Source organism: Argiope bruennichi, chromosome X1, assembly GCF_947563725.1.
Source record: "Argiope bruennichi chromosome X1, qqArgBrue1.1, whole genome shotgun sequence".
NCBI lineage: Eukaryota > Metazoa > Arthropoda > Arachnida > Araneae > Araneidae > Argiope > Argiope bruennichi.
In genome coordinates this window covers 76,006,124-76,029,151 of record NC_079162.1, presented here as the reverse complement: position 1 = coordinate 76,029,151, position 23,028 = coordinate 76,006,124, and the positions used below count along the sequence as shown (strand labels likewise).

Sequence of the window (23,028 nt, the reverse complement as noted above, 5' to 3'; positions counted from 1 at the left end):
CAAATGATATCAAAACAATTATTTTATGTTATTTTTCTCATTTGGGTTATTGCTAATTTTACTACTTTTTTAGGCTCTAATTACTTAAAGCTCTAATTTAAAAATCAATATTTTTTTTTTATTTACCGTAATGTAATAACTGTTTAAAATATATCTTATTAATTGCTAAATATTAAACCTTGAGGCAAAGAGAAATAAAAACTGCCTCATTTTAATGATTAAGAAGAAAATATCATTCGTAAAAATATTTACATGTTTATCTCAATTACTCGGATTTTTTTTACCCCTAATCACGTTTGTTTTGAAGCGACAGAAACTATTTAAATGCTACAAACCGTAACAAATTTAGAAAATAATCAGTGAATAAATTAGCTAAGTAACGCTTTTTTTTTTTTTTAAGCAACCCAAATAATTTAATGTGAGCACAAAGAATCATTACCAGATTTCTTTCTTTACTTTTAATGACATAGTTAAAAACTGGATGATCCAAGGCATATTTTAACCCATTCATTAAACAATAAATTTATGAATTTTAACTTTTTTAAGGCGAACCAGCACACTCTGTTTTACACACAAATTGCTCATTTGAATATTATAGCATTATAGCAAGATTTGCTTTGTTTTTTTGCTCAGTTCCTTGATCTAATCAGATTTTTAAACGGCCTGATCATCTTTTAAAGTAAAGAGAGGACAACTTTATTATGTAGGGAGAGAGAAGTATCTTTTCTTTCTGGTGAGGGGGAAGTTATTTTTTAGCAGTCATAATGAGATTAGCCCTCATAATAATTCACTGAATAAAGTAATTTTGGAAATAAATTGCTTCTAAAAAGGGGTTTCATCCCCTTCATTTTCAACAAAAGAGTGTTAAAACATCGAGGGAGGGGTGGAGGTGGGAAAGTGTTCCTTCTTAGAAAGACGTGTGATGTCGTTGACACACCCCACAATTAAGAAGAAAATTTTTTTTTATCAAAGACGTATTAAATTCCACGCTATTTTGACCCCAGTGTTAAAAAAATAGGATTTGATATTTATTAACCTCAAAATGCTCAGATTTCGTGCGAAAATAATTATTGGGAAATTTATCAAAAAAGTTGCTCGAAAATTTAGCCGCATGAGGTTAAATTTGTTTTAGAAGTATTTTTGAGTAACTTGTCTGCTGTGTTTGAATGCTGTTTCTAATTTCGAAATGAATCGGTTTACAAATATATTAAACTAGGCACTATTTCCACTGTCTTGTACACGAAATCAAGATTTAAATGAATTTCCACGTTTTACGAATCGACGTCTATCTGTTTGTAAACATGATAACAAGCTAGACGGGTTTAAGTGGATGTGAAGTCTTTGCATCAAAATTACGGATTAATCTATGAAATTCCGTATAAAAACAAGAAATATCATAACAAGCTAGATCTATGAAATTTCGCATATCGTCTTACTATCAGAATTTCAGACCAAATTAGACTAGGTTGGCTGTCTGCCATATTATATCTCAAATTGATTTATATCAGCGTTTATGTAAGCGCAAAATTGATAACTGAACCAAAGCTATATTGATGAAATTTAGTGTGTGGTCTTGACATTAAAACTGCGCATTTATGTCTTATTTTGCATTCTACCCAGGCGTCATCCATGTTATCTGATCCCTGATCAAAGTAACGAGATCTCCAGAAAAACAATTCTGATACAATTTCAAATACAGACGTTAATGTAAGAATATTGTAATGAGGAATACCGATTCATTTATCATCTAACCATTGATAAAAAAATAAAGAAATTCTTGAAAAACTGTCCTGATGCAGCTTCCAAATGAATCGTTAAAACAAAAATTAAAATAAAATGAGAGATTTTTAAAGTGGGCTTAAATATGCTTGAAAATAAAAATTCTTTAGTAGTTTCGTCGCCGTAACAAGACCAAATTACAATGAATGCGTCTCAAAAGGGTCATTTTTATCAAACTTGTAACACGAAAGAAAAGAAAAGCATTTTAAGTACGTACTTTTTTACACGTTGCACGGCTGATTAGCTCTAAATGCCATTCAAATTCACATTATCATAATCATTCAGGAAAGGGGTTTGAACGATTTGCGATTACAATGCAAAAGTCTCCAACGAGTAATGTGTAAAAATATTACCGAAGTCCCCTTTTAAAAATTCGGAAAAGAAGGGTAGGATTTCCCGCCGTAACTCTTGGAAATTCTCTGAATTTGTGCAACTCTTTTTCCGACGTCCGTCCCGAAAGAAATCGAGGAGAAAAAGTAGCTAGGAAAAATCCCCATTGAGATTCTTTGCTTCATGAACACATTCATCACCGAAGGTTGAAGTTGAGGGTGCCAAGAAAGGATTACGATCGGCTCTCACTTTGAGATTACTTCGCAACGGAAACAAGAATAAAAAAGGGAAAAGACAAGAAGAAAATGGGGGAAAAAACGCTAGGGGTGGAAAAGAAGGGAAGCTCCTTAGAACCAGTCGTTATTACGCTAAGAAACTTTATATTTGTACATTGGAGATAAAATGGTGAATCAAAAAAACGGATGGTCTGCTGTTGGAGTTAAAGGTTTCTTAAGTTTATATTTCTCAAAGATTGCGTGATATTGATTCCGGAACTTGGAAAATAATTGCCAAGACTTTACTTGTTTTGATAGTATAAATTTCCTAATAAAATTTTCCTTGTTGTTCAAATACAAGCGTATCATGAATGGAAATTTTCTTTGTTGTTCAAATACATACGTATCATGAATGGAAATATATGCCACAAATTTTAAAACCAAATACAAATATAATTTAATAATTTATATGATAATCGTCATCTACTATCATCTCAATTATATAGAAAAAAAAAAGAAAAAAAATCGGGTTTTTTTCCAGTCAAAAGAAGTATGGTGTTTATGTTTTTACATCTTCGTCTGAACATGAGATTGTACGTCTGCTTCAGATGTATTTATGCATACCTTTTAAGTAGCGAAAACTCCAGTCTTTCATGCCTCCATTTCTTGTAAAATTTAGAAAATTAACATAGACAGTGTTGTTTGTGAAAGATGAAACGCTTTAACTGATGATATGTGAATTCCCAGATAAAATAATTTCGTATAAAAAATTCCATAAAGCTACTGAATAAATTAAGTCTGTTGCTTTTTTTTTCATTACTGAAAGCAAATAGAAATCAAAAAATCACGATGAAAGCAATTCAGATACATGATTTAAGGCAGGAAAACAAACATAATTTCTGGTGTGATCGTATGCTGTTTAACTGTTTTTGATATCTTAGAATAAATATTTTGGCAACATGAATATAAATTTCTAAATTTCCCATGATGATGAAGTAGCTTTTTTCAGTTTATTTATTTCGCAGACGATTTTTGATTTCGAGAATATTTAGCATTTTTTTTAATGGCATTTATCTTAGTAATGTTAAAAATTTGGAAAATGACGCATATAATTTATTTCTGATTTTTAAAGTTATCTTTATTTGCTAAATTTTTCTTTGCATGAATTTCCTCTCAGCTTCTAAGGTGAATGACGCAGTTTAATATGGATTAGGCAAACGTTTTCAAAAATTCTGGAGTGACTTTTTTTTAGAATCTATATTCTCAAATATTTAATGAATTTTCTTTGTTTGTAGTTAAGTTTTTATTCAACGAATTCATTTCAAATTAATTATTTTAGAGTATTTAACTCTTATAGTTCAGAATGCATATCTTTATACACTTTTCAGAAAATGTCTGTATACAGACCAACAGTAAACATCTAGAGAGAATAAAAGTACATTAAAGGGGATTTGATTTTTTTTAAAAGTATTTCTTGAACAATTCATTGAATATCAATAACAATTTCAGAAATATAACAAGCATTATTTTAAAATAATAATAATAATAATTTAAAATTACACAAAAAGTTACCAGAAAAAGTTTGCTACTGATGGAAAAAGTCTTCAAAAAATAGCTTCTTTGGACTGTCAATTAAACTTTAATGTCTGGTTAAATAACCTTTATGTCATAGAACCTCTGTCATTCGTTTAGGCATAGATTGGACTAGCCTGGTGTTTCTTCAGATGAAATATTATTCCATTCCATCATAATCACTTTTTTCAACATATATTTCGATGTTGCCGAATCATGCGTTCCAATCAGTCCCATAAATGTTCGATGGAGTTTAAGTCTGACGATTGTGGAGGAGTACGTAATTGGTTTCTGATATTGTACAGCAGCCATAACTTTACGTTGTGAGCTGTGTGTTTTGGATCATTGTCTTGTTGAAACCGAAAGTCTTCGCCAAGATTCAAATCTTATGCGCCCTGTTTCAAATTTTCTTTTAATATATTTAGATATCTCATATGATCTAATGTGGAGTCTATAAAAATTAATCGACCTATTCCACTTGCAGCCACTTCACCTCCAAATCAATACGCCACCTCCACCATGTTTAACTGTAAGCACAAGGTTTTCCTTCTTGTGCGTACCTTGTTTTCTCCTCACCAGTTTACGCCCTTTAACGCCAAAGATACAAAACTTGATTTCACCAGAGAATATTACGTTTTCTCAACATTTAGAAGGTTTATCTGCATATTCATGGACCAAATTTAGACATTTTTTGCGTGTTGATAGCTAAAATGTGTAGCTTTCTACTATCTACATGGCGAGGATAGTCAGCCTTTTTCAGTATTTTCCGTCTTCATGAAGAGATTTTTTAAATGTTTCTCTAATATTAATTACTATTTGAGATACAATAATCTTTGGATTTAAAAATTCGGATTTCAGAATGTATCTCTTTCCTCGTAAAGTCAGCTTAGATGGACGGCCACTACGTGGCTTTGAGATAACAGATTTCGATGACTTGTAATTATTGATCAATCTTTGGATAGAAGAATGAGTTCTTCCAACTACCTTGCCCATTGCTCGAAGATTTTTACCTTCATTCCTTAGTCTTAAGACGATTTTCCTTTACAAAACAAATTACTTTTTTGCAAGTGTGTATCATATTAACAAAACCATGTTTTTTTTTTTAAATTCTATTTGTTGTATTGTTACCAGAGTTAAAATGAATAAGTGGCAAAAAATAAATGCAGATATTATACCATTTCATACAAGTTTATGGAGGCTAAAAAATGAAAATTAGTTTGCAAATATCCTTGTAATTTGTATCTGAACGCAAACTTTTTCTAATAACTTTTTGCGTAATTTTAAATTATTATTATTATTACTTTAAAACAATATGTGTTACATTTCTGAAATTTATCAAGAAATACTTTAAATAAAAATTAATATAATATAATCACTACAGTTTTCTTTTGTTGGCTCTTGAATGTTTACTGTGCATTTGTACGCAGACATTTTCTGGCAAATGTATATCTAAACTAAATCCTATTTATTAATTCCTTCAAAGTTATGTAGTGATTCACTTATTAATGTTAGATATTCTTGAAATAAAAATGTCAACATTTTCATTTAACACTTTGAATTAATATATTTCCCTTTAATATTGATTTTTTTATGATTTATAGAGAAGCACAGTCAAGATTGAAGTAAAATCCTTGCAATAAAAATAATCACATTTAGTTCTTGAAATGTAAAATTTTATCATTCCCCTTTTCTGATTTCTTGGAATGGGTATTAATTGGAAAATATGAAGAAGAAGTTAATTCCAATCATCTCCTAAAAATGGCTAATTTCATGCTATATGAAATTTCGAATTTTAGTTATTTTTCATTTTTAATGAGAGATACAAAAAAACTTAAATGATTAAATGGTATATTAATTGGTTGTGCAAAATGGAAAATCTATGCAATATATATTACACATTTCCCTGACTCAGGAGTAGGTGAGAATTGAGCATCATGGAATGAATATATTACTTTCATGACGCAAAATGATACATTATCTAAGAATAACCTTTTTAAGAATATCAAAATTTCTTCAACACTTTGATTTAACATTTTGAGTTAATATGCTCTCCTTCTGATTTCAATTTTCATTACTCACAGATAAGCATAGACAAAACCACATTAAAATCCTTGCAACAATATTACATTATCGCACTTGAAAAGAATATTAGCTGAAAAATATGAAGCAGAATTAAGTTAATTTCAATAAACTCCTAAGAATATTTGATTGCACGCTATCTGAAATTATTTATGAGTTTCAATGAGAGATATAAATTTTTTAAAAAATGACTGCACAGTACATTGATTGGTTTGAGGTCTGGATTATCAAATATGCAAAGTAGGAAACTGTCTAGGGGTCCCACAGCTTAGAGGGCCAGTAACTGCGATATATATTTTTGATATATTTTCTGAGTGTATTATTATTATTAAGTTTACAAGGGCCATGTACGATAATTGATTCAAATTTAAATCAAATCTCGATCTGCAGAAATTTATTCTAATATTCCCAGTTATCTTTTATATGTTGCATATTATGTTTGTTATTCAAAAATTCTAAAAAAAAAAATGTGTTGCTTTATGTTTTTAAAAGATAACCATTTCTATAATTTAATAAAATTGAGATTGTGCTCAGTAAAATTTAATATTTTATTTAAAATTGTTTTTAATTTAAATCTTACATAAAAGTCAGAAGCCATAAGAATAGCTTCTCATAAATAATTAAGTTAACGGGAAAATATCTAGTGTAGGAAGTTAGAGACTGGCAAAAGAAGTCCCCAAATCTTGAATTGCCTAAGGATCCCTAGACAGCTTGATCCGGCTTTAATTGGATCAATAAAACAAAAAATTATTCTATAAGGCATATATACTATTCCGATTTTAGAGTTAAAAGACCTTCAGAAGGTGGCTGAGAACGAAATATCTTGGTATATCAGACGAGTCTATTTTCGGTAAGTTAGAAGGCGTAGACATAGTCATATTCATTAAAATCTTGTTTTTCTCCTTTATTCGTATATTTCATAATTTTCCCCTTCTCGGCAAATGAACTTGTCTGTCTGATATTCAAGGTCAGCCGCCATCTCCTGAGAGTCTAAGAATAACTAAATTCCCTAAGGGACAAATCAGTTTTAACCCTGTGAAGTATGAGAGCTTTGGTTTATATATTTATCGGGAATGATTATTATTGGCTATTGTATTTTTTTAATTAGATGAATGCAGTTGTTTATCATTTAAAACTGAACCCTCCATTTTTTTATTCTCTCAAAACTACGTACACTATTTGAACTTATTTTTGATTTTTAAAAATCTCAAAATTTAAATCTTCTTATTTGACATTTTTATTTAATGTATAATTATTATTATTATTATTATTATTATTTGGAAATTCTCACTGTTTGCAGATGAGTTCGAAATTGAACCGGTTTAACATTTTATTAACTATCGTTAAGCGCAGCTTGAAGCAAATCAGAGATTATCTTTATAAACTAAAGCTCCCACTTTCTCATTTCCTTAAAAATAAATTAACTCAAGGATATAAAGCAATATAAAGTTAATTCCATTCAGTCTGTAAGAATGCCTGGTTGCTCGCAATCTCAAAATTTCAATCTTCTTATTATTTAACTTAAGGGGGAAAAAACTCAACTGATTACACGGTATTCTGAATCTATGCATCTACTCGCTTTGCTTAGAAGACAATAATTTCAGAGAACGTATTATTATGGATTTGAGAGTGAAAAGGTTAATTACATGCTTTATGAGCAACAAAATCTTATTAATTTTATCTCTGAAGTGCGTAAATAAAAGACTTTAATTTTCATAAAGCTCAACAAACTTTTCAGCTACATCATATGTTTCGCTGATCAGCTAGTAATAAAGAAAATAAAGAATATTTTGGTTATGTTTGGTATCGATGATATTATTATATGAGGAATTTTGTTTCTCATCCAATTTAAATTTCAAAATCATCTGCAGACTATTCATTCTTTCTTAAAGTAAATAATATCTATTGAAGTTAAATTGCCTTTCGAACAATCAACTTTTATTCACTGATCAAATAAGAAAATGAAATTTTGTTTTCTTACTAGTATAGACCACAGGCAAGATAATTAGACTTAAGACTCCTGAAGAATGTAAACAATTAACAGAATGATGATTGGTTGTTAAAAATACAGTTTTATTATTTATATGTTGTAGATTTGTTTGCATAGTTGAAATGGATGAACATAAGAATGCGATGCAACCGATGATCGAAATAATGCAGAATGTTTAAAAACCCTTGGCACATATTAAAATTGAATAAATCATATATTAATTAGTATAAAAGAGTGTGGTTTGTGCTAAAATTCTTCTCATGGTAAAAAATGTTTTAAAAAATAAGAATAATTCCAACTTTTTCACAAAGTTTACATTGCAACCAAAAGAGGGGAAAAAAGGTATAAAATCATTACAGATGCCCCTAATAGTTGAAATGTTTTATTTATATACGATGTTTGTGAGATTTTCAAATTAGGCACAAATTATAATCACTTTCATGCGTGCAATCTAGTCACTTTCATAATCAATGCCTGTAACAAGTCTATTGAAATGGAGCAGTACCATTTGAATGTAGATAGGACTACAAAACACGTACAAATTAAAATAAGGCAAAGTAATTACTTGTGACAAAACAAATTCTCTTTAACTGTTTGTATTGAATTTATAAATTTTTTAAAGATGCAGGGACATCTAAGTAAAGATACGAAATTAATTTATCTATATATATGTGTATGTGTGCGATTAATTGGTTATGATAAATATTAATTGCGGTTAGTATTAATAATAACCGATTAAAGATATTGATCATATAATAAATTAATGAAAAATGCACCTCGCATTTTTCTTCTATAATTAATTGATTTTATATTTAATTCAAAAATGAGCCAAGGAGTTTTCTTGTACACTGCATATTTTCTATTAATGCAACTAAAACCTTACCATCCACAGTAAATGCTATTAAAATATATGTGATAATATTCATATATGTAGTTGTTATATAAGAAAGTAAACATCTTTCGACCATGCGTTTTACATAATAAATTACATAATTATGTAAAAAAGCATATATATTATTTGTTGTGCGAATATTGTTTTGAGTTACTGTACATATATTAAGTCATGCACACATAATAAAATACACGAGGAAAATTTAATTTAATCATTTCATTGGCTTTTTATTAAATTCCCAAATATTTAAATAAAAAGGCATTCAATTAATTAATTTTGAGCATTTCTTTAGTAAATTTTAATAGATTTCAATTAATTTTACAAGATTTTATATTCCGTGTAGTTAAAATGTAATTAGCTAATAATAGAAGTGACGTTATTTAAATGGCTATGGTATATGAAGATAGGCAATAAGATTAAATAGCTTTATCGATTTCTAACTATTTTCATTTTATTTCGGGTTTCATATAATTTAAATTTTATTACAATAAATTTGTTATGAATTTCTCCTATGCTTTAAATGTTAAAATCAGAATGGATTAAAAGCTAATATAAAAAATGCTTTTTGTCAACTTATCGAAAAATTAATTTTGTTCTTTTTATTTTGTATTGGTTAAGTAAATGATCTTACTAAGCTCTAGATCTTAAATTAAATTTCGTCATTTCAATATGCCTGCAATTAAATAAACAGTTTTGTCCGATAGATTTTTTTCTATTTATTCACGTGTAAAATGTGTAACATTCATTTTATTCAACGCAATTAGCTGATTAATAAGTACAAAAACAGTGTATGATGATCAGCAGAAAGCTTATTCCACTAAAACTTTTTCTACTATTTTTTTTTTTTTTAATTTTTTGAGGTTTTCATTTTAATATGGTATTTTATTAAGCTAAAATCTTTTTTATTCTTTCGCAACTTCTTTTCATCAGGATAATTAGAAGTCTTAATAAGTCGAAAACATGATTTAACAGAAAAATTATCATATCGATCAAACGGTTTTCGTCTAAATTAAACATTCTAAACTATTTAAATTCAGCTCTTCATTAATAAAATTAAAGCGACTGTCTTCCGGGTTTTCATTTTTTTTAATTCTTGCGTAGAGCGTTAATTGGAAGACTACATAATGAAGTCCCTTAAAGTGAAGAAATTCGTAATATTAAACGAGCTAAAATTTGGAGATCGCATAAATTGTGGTTGTATTTGCGGTAGCTTTGATCAAAGATTTAATATTATGGATGTAATTCCTTTGTTAATATAATCATCAAAGGAAAATGAATGGTTCAATCAATTTTAGGCTATTATTAATAAAAAATAGAGAATTCTCATAGGAGAAGATGGAATTTCATAACAAGTTACTTCTAAAATTTGGAAGCAAAAAAATTTAATTAATTTCAAATAAATAGCTAAATTGTAAAAAGCCTTTTTTATATATTAATTCATTGAAGGTATTACTTGCAAAATAAATTACATGGAGGAATCTCCAATAACTTACTTCTAGTTCAATAAGCATTAATTTTATTATAGTATTGATTCAGCAAATGAAATTTCTTAAAATACAAATTTACAAAATACAATACAAGTGCAAATACAAATTTACAAAATAATACATAAAATAAAAAATAATAAAAAAATAAAAATTACAAAAACAATTTGGACGTCTCTTAAAATACACTAAAATTCGAAGATGACAAAAACACAATTTTAAAAAAATTGATATATTCAAGAACTCAAAGGCCCGCCATAGCCTGTTGGTAAAGTTTCAGCTTCAATAAAGGAGGATTCTAGATTCAATTCCTTTAATGAGCCACTGTGTCAGCGGACTTGATATACAATAAATCCATCGAGGGCAAAACACCTTCCGCGAAGTGAAAGTTTCGAGAGGAGGGAGACAGACCATGCACCGCCCTCATCATCCGATTACGGTTAAACATTACGCTATTAATCCCAAATTAGCCGTAATGTTGCTTCTGAACAAGATATATAACTAATAAGTAAATATAAATAATATAATATAACTGTATCTAATACAAATACAGTGATTCACAACAATTAGTTTATTAGTTAATATAACTAATCTAAAAACGAAACCAAAAATTCAAGTTCAGAAAAATTGAGTTTATAGCTGAGTACATCAGTAAGAAATATCAATTTTTTATCTGAAGGAACAATGATTTATTTTTAATATGTAACATAGTTAATAAATAATTAATTAATGGAAAAGGATTGATTTTTAAAGTGTTAATAATAATAATGAATTTTTTACTAATTTTAAAGATGGTTATTTCAATAAATAATTTTAAAAGCAAATAGTATACTTTTAACAAGAAAACTGTACAATATGACTTGAAAATAAATAAAACAGTTCGAACGTGTAAAAGGATTTTTAAAAGCGGAAAAAAACGCATTATGGATTAGATGAACTAACTCAAAAACTTTAAAAAATATTGAAGGTCGCTGAGGATGTATGGTACGAAGGCATTTAACTAAAAAATAATAAATCCGGAAACAATTTTTTTATGATTTTAGTTTTAAAATAACAAAAGAAGAATTGAATAAAAAATGCTATTAGAACATTATTGATAATAAATTCAATAGGGAAGTCAACCATCTAACTCTCCGACCCGCCCGAAGGCACACGGATTTAAACCATAAAAACTGAATGACAGGACCGCCGCAACAGCAACATTGGCGGGAACTGTGGTTGAGTCCTAAGGGCCATCACCGGCCACGGTACAACCTTCCCCGAAGGAAGTTCATCCCGTCATCGATGGGAGGAGTCAGATCCCCCACCTATTAGTGTACCCTCAAGGGTGGCGAGATCCAACCACCATTGCCGGAAGCATCTCATCCTCATTTCGAGGGAGATGCATTTTCATCCTCATTTCCTCATCTCATCCTCATCCCCCGGGGGTTAAATTCAATAGGGAAGAAAGAAATTGAATTACTGACGAATTCGAATTAAAAACATTCGATTTAGCCAAGTTTAACTGCAATAAATTTTTTAAATGATGATGCAATTCAAATATCTTGAAAGCAATATTCAAATTTCCGTTGTTTTTTGTTTTTTTTCTTTGATAAAAGAAATAGAGACCTGTGTTATCTCAGCAAATGAAAACAAATTGTAGTACAGACAATTTTTTCCATTTTTATTTTCTGTTTTAGATAACTTGTCTCGTCACTAGCAAAACTATTGATCAAAATACGAACAAATTCCTGCCCCACTGACTTATTTCAAAAATAGAAAAGATAAAAAAAAGAAAGAGTGTGTCATTTTGTCATTTATATAGATAGCTGGTTAAAACATCACCATAATAACATCGATCCAACCATTTTCGATCCTCGCTTTCCGTCGCCTAAGGGCTCGGTTAAACTATTTGCACCGCGGATGGAACATCCCTTTTTGCGGTGAATCACTGAAGAAAATTTTCGCTCCATTTATTACCATTTCGCCCAAGTCCTGCAAATTACTTGTGTCTTCTCGTATCTTCTTGCCAAAAGGACCTGGACATCTGCCAAGACATCAACCCAAACTGCCATGTCTCAAACTGTCCTGGAAATGCTTCTAATGTTCACCATCCTCATGTTCACAGTAAAAATACGGATTCCGATAAAAAAAAAATGGCGTAAGGTGTCACTGAACTCCAAAAAATGAACTATTATTTTTGTGCGACACGACGCTGGCGCCTTTTGGACGAACGACGATCGGTTGGTTAATCGAGGCGAATTGCCCCTCCCTGCCGAAAAAAAACTTAATGTCTTGTTTACCTCGCAAAGATCGTTACGTTTGAGAGGAAGGACTGTGGTATGGTCTCATTAATGTTCTTCAGCAAAGTTGTTGAAATGAAGGAAGAAAAAATGGCAATCTTTCTTTCTCTTTTTCCTGCTGCAAGATATACAGTTTATTACCACTGCAGAGCTCTGTATTTGGTGATAGTATATTCAGAGCTCGAGCTTTTTTCTACCTTAGCTTGCACGCACACTCTGTAGGCAATACACTGAAGGACATTTAGCAGTTGCCTGTGTTCTTGATTCAGACAGAGAGACCTTGTATATCTTTATGAACGCGCCAGATGCATGACCGTATGCATAACTGAGTGGTCACGTATAACAAACAGAGTTTCCTAGCAACCAGAATCGTATTTATTTTAGAAGAGAACAAGAATGGGAAATCCTCTTCATTAAATCAAAACTGTAAATCTTTTCGATGTCTAGGTGGATGCGTATTTTTAGAACATTCTATAAATGCATTCACAGCAATATAATAAAACCTACTTAATTAAGTTGATTGGACAACAGATAAGATTGAAAAGATTCTGAGAACCAACGGAAGTTCTGATCATTAACTAGATATCAAATTTATTTTCGTTACAAATAGAATAAATAGGCCGTATCCTTTTAATGCGGAAATACGCAGGAATAAATTGTAGGGCCATTGTTTTTTTTAATTTTTTATTTAAAGCTGAATAAATGGGAAAATTTTAATAAATTAATTACGACATGCATCTTAAATTTGATTTGGTTATATATTTTCTTTTCTGAAATATTTATTATTCTTTATTCAGATTTTCCAATTTTCCTTGCAAATGAATAGTGGCAGAAATTATAAACATTATATGTATGATATTATATCAAATTTTGTAATTAATAAGTACGCTTGCTTTACTATTCTGTAAAAAACGCTTTATCAATCAGTTTTCTTTTCAAGACAGGCTTTATAATTTTGAGAAGTGGTTAAGTGACAAGGAACATTTGTTTCTGACGAATTGGACATGCATCAAAACATGATTTCCTGTTTCAAACTCAGTCAGTTGGTCAACTCAGTCAGCTCAAAATCTCCTCTCCCCCCCCCAAAAAAATTAATTTAATTTAAAGGCAAAAAATTGGAATAGATCGATTCTTTAAGGCAAATTTTAAAGAAAAGTGCGCTTTATATAAAAATAAATATTTCCTTTCAAATTACATAACATAAAAAGAGATTAAATATCTTACAGTTCATTAGAAAATGGAAAATTTCAGCAATAATTTTAATACTTACAAACCCAGATACCAAAAATAACGGCTCTTCTACATATACTTATTTTTATCATACTTTTTATTTTGTTTATCTTAAGTTGCTACTAAAAATATAAAAATCATTTTCCTTATTAATAAAATTCTGGTATTTCCAAAATAACAATATTTTTGATAAATATTTTGAAAAAATATCAATGTATGGTGCATTTAATTGTTTACAAACTTATTTACTACAGGGCGAATTCTTGTATATTAGACCACTAAGTGGTATTGAAAAATTAGGTCATTCATGATAAACCTGATATCAGGGGTTATCAGTAGAATCTGCAATACAGCGATCTAAGTGATAACGATCCTAGGTGACTCAGCAATGTTGATGACACTTCCCAAAAAACTTTCTGTGCTCTCAAATTGTTCCGTAGACAATTTTGTCACTTGAGTCGCTAAATATTCGAGAAAGCATCGATCGATATTATGTCTAATAATCTTTGAAATATCTGATAAGTTTTCTGTTCAAGCCGATATTCATTTACTTTGTCTAATTAAAACAATATTGAAATAAACAGCAGATTAAATCATTTTGTTTCAAAGCAAGGCGAATACGTGAAATTTTAATTCTAGGAATATAATATCTATTTTTCATGTTATTACATCATTAAATATTTAGTATCCAAATTGTTGACTTACTTCACTCTTTCTCTAAATGAGTGTACTTTCTTTTTCAGAAAGCAGTAATAGTCAAGAAAGCTCACCTTTTGAATAGTGTTATTTTGAGAACAGAAAGATTCGTGACTGGTAAGCCTGTAAGTTTTTACATATATATATATTCCACTAAATATTTAAAAAAATATTTTATTTATCAAACTATTATTTTTAACCATTTAATTTACACATAATGTTATAATAAATAATACGTTTGTATAGATGTTTATATACAAATCTAAATTCGAATTAGATTCTTTATGATAAAAAATTATTTTTAAAAATTCTTTAATAGATTTCATAAAATCTACACATTTTAAATTGTTAGAAATAAAATAAATAGACAAAATTTCATAATATATAATGTCATATTATGCTATACTTCAGCAGCTGAATACAAAGTATCAAAGGGTCGTTCTTACAGAAATAAAAGTATTAAAATACGAAAAATTGAATTGTCACTATTTAGTTTGAAATACATTAAATTGTTTTATCCAAACAATTGTATGTTTAGTGTAATTTGGTGTTAAGTACAGGAAACTGAAACAATAGCAAAGACCAGAAAAGTTCATGAAATGAAAATAAAAGAATTACAAAAGATTAAAGATCACGAAATGAAAATAATATATACGTATAAATATAGAGAGGGAGACAGAGAGATTCTGTGGAAATGTAAACTTGTTTCCAACAAAGCGCAATACATTTACAGTGTTACTATAAATACTTTCTTCGTGCCATCTAGATATTATTTCTGCAATTAGTTTTCCTACATCAGATGAAATCGTATAGCAAGTAAGCACTTCTTCCGTAATTGGTCCACAGTAATTGTTGGTGATACCTGATCTTGAAGTAATTTTATCTCCTTTGGCAATCGGAAAATAATTATTACTGAAATGTAAGATGAGGCAAGACACGTGTTTACGATTTACAACGATTTGTTCTGAATTTTAACGTTTTAATAGCAATGATTTCCTGCTTTTATTCAGTTGTAATGAATCAAATTTTAAATAGACTTTAGCCTTTAAATTGATATTTAGAACTTCATTAATCAAGGAATTGTGATTAAATTAATCTTTAATCTCATATTTCAGAATGCAGATTGCATATATTAATATTCTTTTTTAATTATTTCAATGAATCAGAACAAATTCTGGCTCACTTAACACGAAACATAATTCAAAATCCCTTTTTTTTAAAAAAACAAAATTGAAATTTTATATGTGGAAGAAGGAATATTAATTTCATATTAGAAAGTAATGTCTTTGCATTTATTTCTCTTATATGTAAATCATTTGTGATAATAATTATGGCGAATCACTATCATGTGATAATTAGTCTTGAAGGTTTCGGTGTAAATGAATAAAATGATTTCTGAAACAATCTAATAATTCTTACGGATTTATTACTAGTATTATAAGAATTATGTTTAATTAATAATATAATCATATTTAACTAACTATATAAAAAAGAAAAATAAGAAAAATCGTTTTTCTCTGTTCTGTAAAAAACTCACGCATCTAATAAAAATAAGTAATTAGCAATTTAGACAATCCGTTAACAAAAAAAAAATAGCATTCGAAAGATCACAGAAAAAGAAAATAATAACTTAAATTAAAAGAAATAAAGTACTATTAGTTTTCAATCTATTTTATTTTAAATCATGTGTATAATATTAGAAATATATTAAGACAAATGTGACTGTCTGAAAGAGTACCTACATTGTGGAATATGTTAGAAATTATTTTTGAATAAATGAACTGAACACTTTTTTTTATATATACTGAAGAATTAATAGCAACAAGTATGATCAAGTTTTCAAAGAACATATGGACAACCATCATTGAAAGAGAAAGAAAGAAAAGAAGGAGAAAAGCTTATGAAATTGTCGAGACTTTTTTTGTGTTGTAGTGTTGATTATTTTTTATTATACAAGCATTCATTTGATAAATAAATGCTTATTTTTATTCTCAAATAAGTATTTATTGTATTCTCAAACCAAGTTAAAAGATTAAATTCAACTTTGACTGATAGAAATCGGGCATAAACAATCCTTAAATGTTTTTTATTTAAAAAGTGAGCCACTTCAGTCGTATGAAAACGGGTAAAACTTTTTAAATGGAGCTAAATAGTACACAGACCACATCAATCGACGTGTTATTTTAACGCTATTTGCTTTGTTACTAAAATAATTTTTGCACAAAAGATCCTTGAGTAGATTTCACACCGTATTAAATTTATAGAAGTGACAACTGTATAAATATGTTACAACAATTTTTCTAACTAATTTAAATTAAATGCACAAGTTATTATAAAAATTAACGCTAAAGGTAAGTTAACATTAAAATAACACTGTGGACAGATAAACAAAGTTTAACAACTATGTTAATTATTTATATTGTCTTTCTTCGTTAAACAAAACTCTCTTCTCTATTACGAACAGGAAATAAAGTGTTAAATGTGAAAAGATAATGCACCTTTTAATTTAACGCCGATTTGCCTTGCTGCTAACCGTCTGTTGTCACTTAAGCACAAAAGAATGCAGAGCAGAATGTATGTTTTATTACGAGTGCAGACAGCCACAATTGAATAAATATGTCACTTCCCTTTTCCTAACTATGAGTGAGTGTGGATAAGGGAGGCATCTGGCATCCCCCAAAGCGATGAGCATCCCCCCGACCAGACGGAATTCCAATCGACATTGTAAAATGTACCTTAATATTGGCTAGGTAAGGACAGTGGGACTAAGTCAACGGCTAGAAACTGACCGAGTTCCATTACAGTAAATTATGCTGAACCGTTCAGTCCAGCGAAGCGCATTGTCCACAGATGTTACGTTCGGACGCTACGAGAACGAAGGGCAGCGAGGCATCTTACTGAATTTCCATTCGCTAATGCCGTTTCCAAATTAGTTAAGCGATGTCCACATGGTAATTTCGTCCACTATTACACCGATTGAGAGGCTGGGCTTCTGCAGAAACTCAACTTCGACTGCAGTGGATTGGAATTGAACGGTGACCAGGTCTAGCTTAAATTCTATCGAAACGCCTAGACTATCGCTGATATATTTAAAATAAGTCAACTCAATTTCATGGATAGAATAAGGGAGGAACGGCTTAACGTGAGGACTACTTCGGTTTCCACCAGGTAGATTCGTATGAACTCATTTATTGAGATCTGTAATCATCTGTTATTAAAAATTCTTGAAACTGATTTAGTTCCCAGTAGAAAGCATACAAATGATGTACTTACAGGTCCCTTGAAATACGCAGTTGATTTACCTTCTGTGTTGAGAATGAATGCGTATATATAATTTGCTAGCCATCTTTGTCTACTAATATACCCACCGGAATATTTTTTGGCAGTTAAATTATTAATATGGAATACGTTTATATAAAATGTTATCTTCCTATTTGATAAAACGGAGAAATATGAATTTAATTGAATCAGCCAATAACAAATGACTTCTCGAGCAAATTGAAAAATACATACATTACGAAATGAAAGTGAAAGAGAACATCTTACTTTGAAGTTAAATTCGAACATCTTACTTTTAAATAAAATTAAATAGACCAATGTTTATGCTACTTTTAACCTTGGTAAAACCGCGCAACTGAATGCTTTCATCTATCAATGATATTAGTTTGAATTTTATCATAACAATAGCGACTATCTAGCGATGGTGAAGTCTATTTTCAAGCTCGATTAAACTTTCTGTTTGACGTCTATTTCTAATATCCTGCTTTTTTGTACATATTTTTTTCCTCTGACTGAATAAAGGTTTCGGTGACACTGCAAACCTTCTTCCGAACATTTCGAATTATATTTTATAACTTCATTAACTTGCTAAGCGAAATGTTGAATAAAGTGCACTTGCAAAAATTTTCATTGAAGCAATCTAAAGAGTTCATACGGCAATTTATTTACATTTGACAATTGCCGGTCGGCAGTAGGTAATAAAAACGATTTATGTACCACAACCATTATAGTTCTATATATAAATTCTGTGAAATGTAAAAATTAATATTTCATTTATTATATAAGATCATATGTATTTTTTTAATTGCTGGTCACCTCTACAAACAAGATTTTTCAATACGTTATTTATCTGCAGTTTAGCAAATCAATGCTCAATCAATCAAAGGCTTTACAAATTAATCAAAAGGTGAAGGATATAGGAAAATTAATTGAAAAGTAAATTTTAAAATAACGGTTACTTTAAGTAAATTTAAAATCTCTGTGCAAGTTCAATCAAATTTCTTATTAAAAATCTGGCTTTATTCAATTAAAAAGTGTTAAAGGTGAAATATATATTAGTTTATTTCTCAATTATTTTACTCGTCACCTTTCCTTGAAGCTTTATAACAAAGATTTTCTTAGCTATCTTTATTTAAAAGTGAAAGAAAATAAAAGGATTGTGCTGTAAATCTAAGCCTAAATGGCACATCTATTTATGTATTGATAATCTCTGGACAATTTAGCATCTCAAATTTAACTCAAAGACAATTCAAAAATCAAAAAAGCTCTCATACAGCTTGCTAATCTTATACTAACAGGAGAACTAAAGAAATTTCTTATTCAAAAGCGCTTAAGCGGAAAAAAACTCACGAGAATTCCAGAATAACAATAGCACAATAGCTGTCATACTTTTAAACAAAAACTATTTGATTTATTTAAGTGTATGTGCATTTCGCGTATTTAAATTTAATTAATTAAATTAATCCAATTTATTCGCTGAATTTTCGTTATATATATTTTAAGATGTATTAGATAAAAAAATATTTATTGGGCAAGTATTTTTCACTTTATTTTTAAAATAAATGCAATTAGTAGGTTGATGTTGTTAATGCAAAAAATTAAATTATGTTAAAATGCAATTAGTAATTCATACGTTGCTGTTGTTTTCAGTTTTCAGATATAAGTCCCTTTTTTGCATTGATTCTTTGTTTTGCGTAACATGCATTCGAAACGCTTGGGATTTTTGTGGAATCTAACAAACACGTTAAACGAAAACTATCCATATTTGTTATTTTTAGATATTTGCTATACTTTTGTCGTCTTCATATCTGAATACATTAAGTATTGTTCACCTTTTTTTTTTTTTTTTTTTTTTTTTCAAAGAAGTGTTGAATGGCAAAAGTACGATGTTTCGGTTTGCGATTTTTAGGACATACCTCTCTTTTTTGCGTTGATTCTTTGTTTCAAATAATATGAATTTGAAATGCATAAAATTGCTGATAAATCTTGTAACCATATTAAAGGAGAGCTATTATTGAATTAAAAGCGATTGTTTTGCTTTCGTCGTTTTAAAATAGTAAGAATAAGTTGTCTTTGTTTTCAATTTTTCGGGCATAACACTCTTTTTTTTTTTTTTTTTTTTTTTGCATTAATTCTTTGTACAGTATAATATAGAAGCCCGCATTTGTTATTTACAGGCCTTCATGTATATTTGTTATTTTTAGATGTTTGTTGTGCTTACTCCTTTCAAAAAAGGCGAATTTATTAATCAAAGAAATAAATTTTCGCACATTCTTCTTTTCGATACAGAATACGAAGAATAACATAGTACAGTGTTGTACAACATAGTACAGTGTTGTACAACAAGCATGCGCCTTTACGCAAGATTTGTTACGCATGAATTGAAATTAAGGAAAGAAATCTGCGAATGCATCGATTAGAAAAAAAAAGTATAAAGAAATAATTAAAAGTAAAAAGTGTTCCAATTAGTGATAAACAATCATTACATTGATAAATTTATCGTATTATTTATTTTCATATTATTAAATTTATTCATTATTTTCATATTTTCAATTCATTATTCTAAAACAAATGTAGAGAAATCTAATAAATATGATAAAGAAATAATCGTACGATTGACTTAAAACATAAATAAATATAAAAATTCTTTTGTTTTGAAAATAATTAAAAAGTATAGATGATTAAATATCTGGGGTGGGAAAAATATTTAGTTTGGAAAACGTTGTTTCGATATTTAAAAAGCAAAACGTTATAAAAAATTTTTAATTGTATTCACGAGACTAGATTAGTAACAAAATAAATTATTATAATTTTAAAAAGTTCCTGAAATAATTATTTTAAATATAACACTTCCTTATTCGGAAGCTACAATTATTGAATTAAATTTTGGTATATCTTCAGATACTCCAACTGAATTTTGAAAGGCATTTCTTAAACTTTTTTTAATAATTATTTAATTTGAATAAGTAAATTTGAGACTCGAAACCGTAAAAATGACTAATGACTTATGTAATTTTTAAAAAAAAGTGTTTACATCTGATGTTTAATGTAAATACTAATGTTGTTTTAATGCATTTTTTAAAGTACTACACATTTTAATTAATTAAAATTTATTCTCTATTTTTTTAAGGCTAAAGCTACTATTTCATTTACAAATAACCTGTTTTTCTATTAATGTATGTGGATTTTGTTACCATGTTAATCAAATTAAAAGTTATTAGTTTTTCACAAATAATGCAATGTTTATCTGTTAATTTAAATTAAATACGAAAAAAACCATAACTAACATATTTGATGACAGTTTGCCTTACTTTTAAAAACGAACATTCTTGTTTAGATTCGCAGATAAATAATTCATTATTTGTAAAATAAATAATGCATAATTTATATATCAAACTCACTGGACATGAAAAAAAAATACTGAGCTATAACAAATAATGTATTTAAAGTGAAGTTGCTCAGGCTCGAGCGTAAACAATTTTTTTTTCTCTCTATCAGAACGATATTTTTCCTTAATAACATTATTTTAATTAAAAACATTTTTTAATGAGTAAAAGAGATTGTTAACATGATAATACAGATAATTGTATATTTTAAATCTATTTTTTTTATTATTATTATTTTGAGAAGATTTTAATAAATGGAATCTTTTCTTCTAGTCTTATGACAAATTTACTTCGCACGTCTTGCAACATTTATCTCTACTTTATCTTATGGTGGAGGGAAGACATGCCATTTTTCCTTCTCAAGGCGTTAAGAATAGCAAGTCAAAGAAGTTTGATTAAACATGTATTATAGGACCGGAAAACTCGGGAAATATTTAGACTTCGCTTTTTTTCCCCCAACCGTCTATTTATTGACTCAAACAACATAAAATATAATTTTTTATTTCATTTTAAGCAATTTCCCCCTTGGAAATATATGTCGATCTCTAACGATTTAGCAATTAACTATTGAGCCACGATCATTGTCCATTAGGGTTTATACAAAAACCGACTTTTTGAAAAACCGGTTATCGAATTCCATATTTCCAAAGAAACCGGTTTTAGCCGGTTTTCGAATTTTCGTCAAAAAAATAGAATATGGAAAAATATTTTCTCTAAGTTATATAAAATTACAAAAAACGAAATCAATATCAAATTCAATGAAATTAAAGATTACATATACATATTATTTACACAAAATAACGAAAACTTGAACAAAAATTTTGAATAATATTTGTATTGTTTTCACTAATTTTAATTTCTCTTAAGAAAATAGGATTTTAAAAAACATAAAATGTCGACTGACGGTGGCTAAATTTTAAGTCTTATTTTGGACACAATATTGCCTGAAATTGAAAATATTCGTTCATTAACTACTGAGCTCGGTTTTATTGTTTTCATGGCATCAAATAACAAATTTAAGATTTTTGTTCTTTTATCCGTTGCCTCAAATAATGAAAATTCAGCTTTCATTGTCTTTGGATTTGCAAGTTTTTCTTCAGGGTATTCAAGAAACTTAAGAATTGATTTTTCCATGGCTTCTTTTAAAAAAGCATTACTCTGACTAATAGTTTCTAAGATTTTCTCTTCATCAGAATCGGTTTCCACATAAGAATTTGGAAATAATCTAGACAATATCTTTCCAGATAACTTAATAATTTCAGTTTTTGAAACTAAAGAAAGTACACTAGATTTCTCCGCTGAACTAGAAGTGTGCGAATACAGCAAAAGAGTCGCTAATTCTACTTTCTTGAATTCGTTCTTCTAAAGCATATAATGATTTGAAACTTATTTCAGTGTTCAATTTTTTTAATTAATTTAACAGAAATTCAAATATACCTACATTTGATTATAAATTCGCATCTCATCGCTTTAACCCCCCAGCTACTAAACAAATCAGTTCCAACTAATTTTTTTTTTAATTGGAATATCTAGGCGTTCCGGAAAACCGGTTTTCTTACTTTAAAAACCGGTTTTCGAATGTGACAAATTTACTTAAAAAACCGGTTTTTTTAAACCGGGTTTGAAAAACCTTCAAATCCTATTGTCCATATCCTATAACTAATATGCCAAAACCAATATTCAAAAAATTATAATTTTTCAACTATGATTAATGATTGATGACAGATTTTCGAAACTTTGTGTATATTATTGCTAACGAATATAAATAACGATTTTTTTTCATTTCCTGTTCTGAATACTTGCGTCAAATATTA

The 23,028-nt window shown here is 28.7% G+C and overlaps 1 protein-coding gene across 1 annotated transcript in view; it reads left to right on the top strand.

The window, feature by feature from the left end:
- LOC129959518 (plexin-A2-like) overlaps window positions 1-23,028 on the top strand; it is a 667,102-nt gene that overhangs the window by 302,485 nt on the left and 341,589 nt on the right. The window contains exon 4 of the mRNA XM_056072386.1: window positions 14,597-14,674. The gene's annotated coding sequence lies outside the window, so the exon portion shown is untranslated. The remainder of the gene's footprint in view (window positions 1-14,596; window positions 14,675-23,028) is intronic.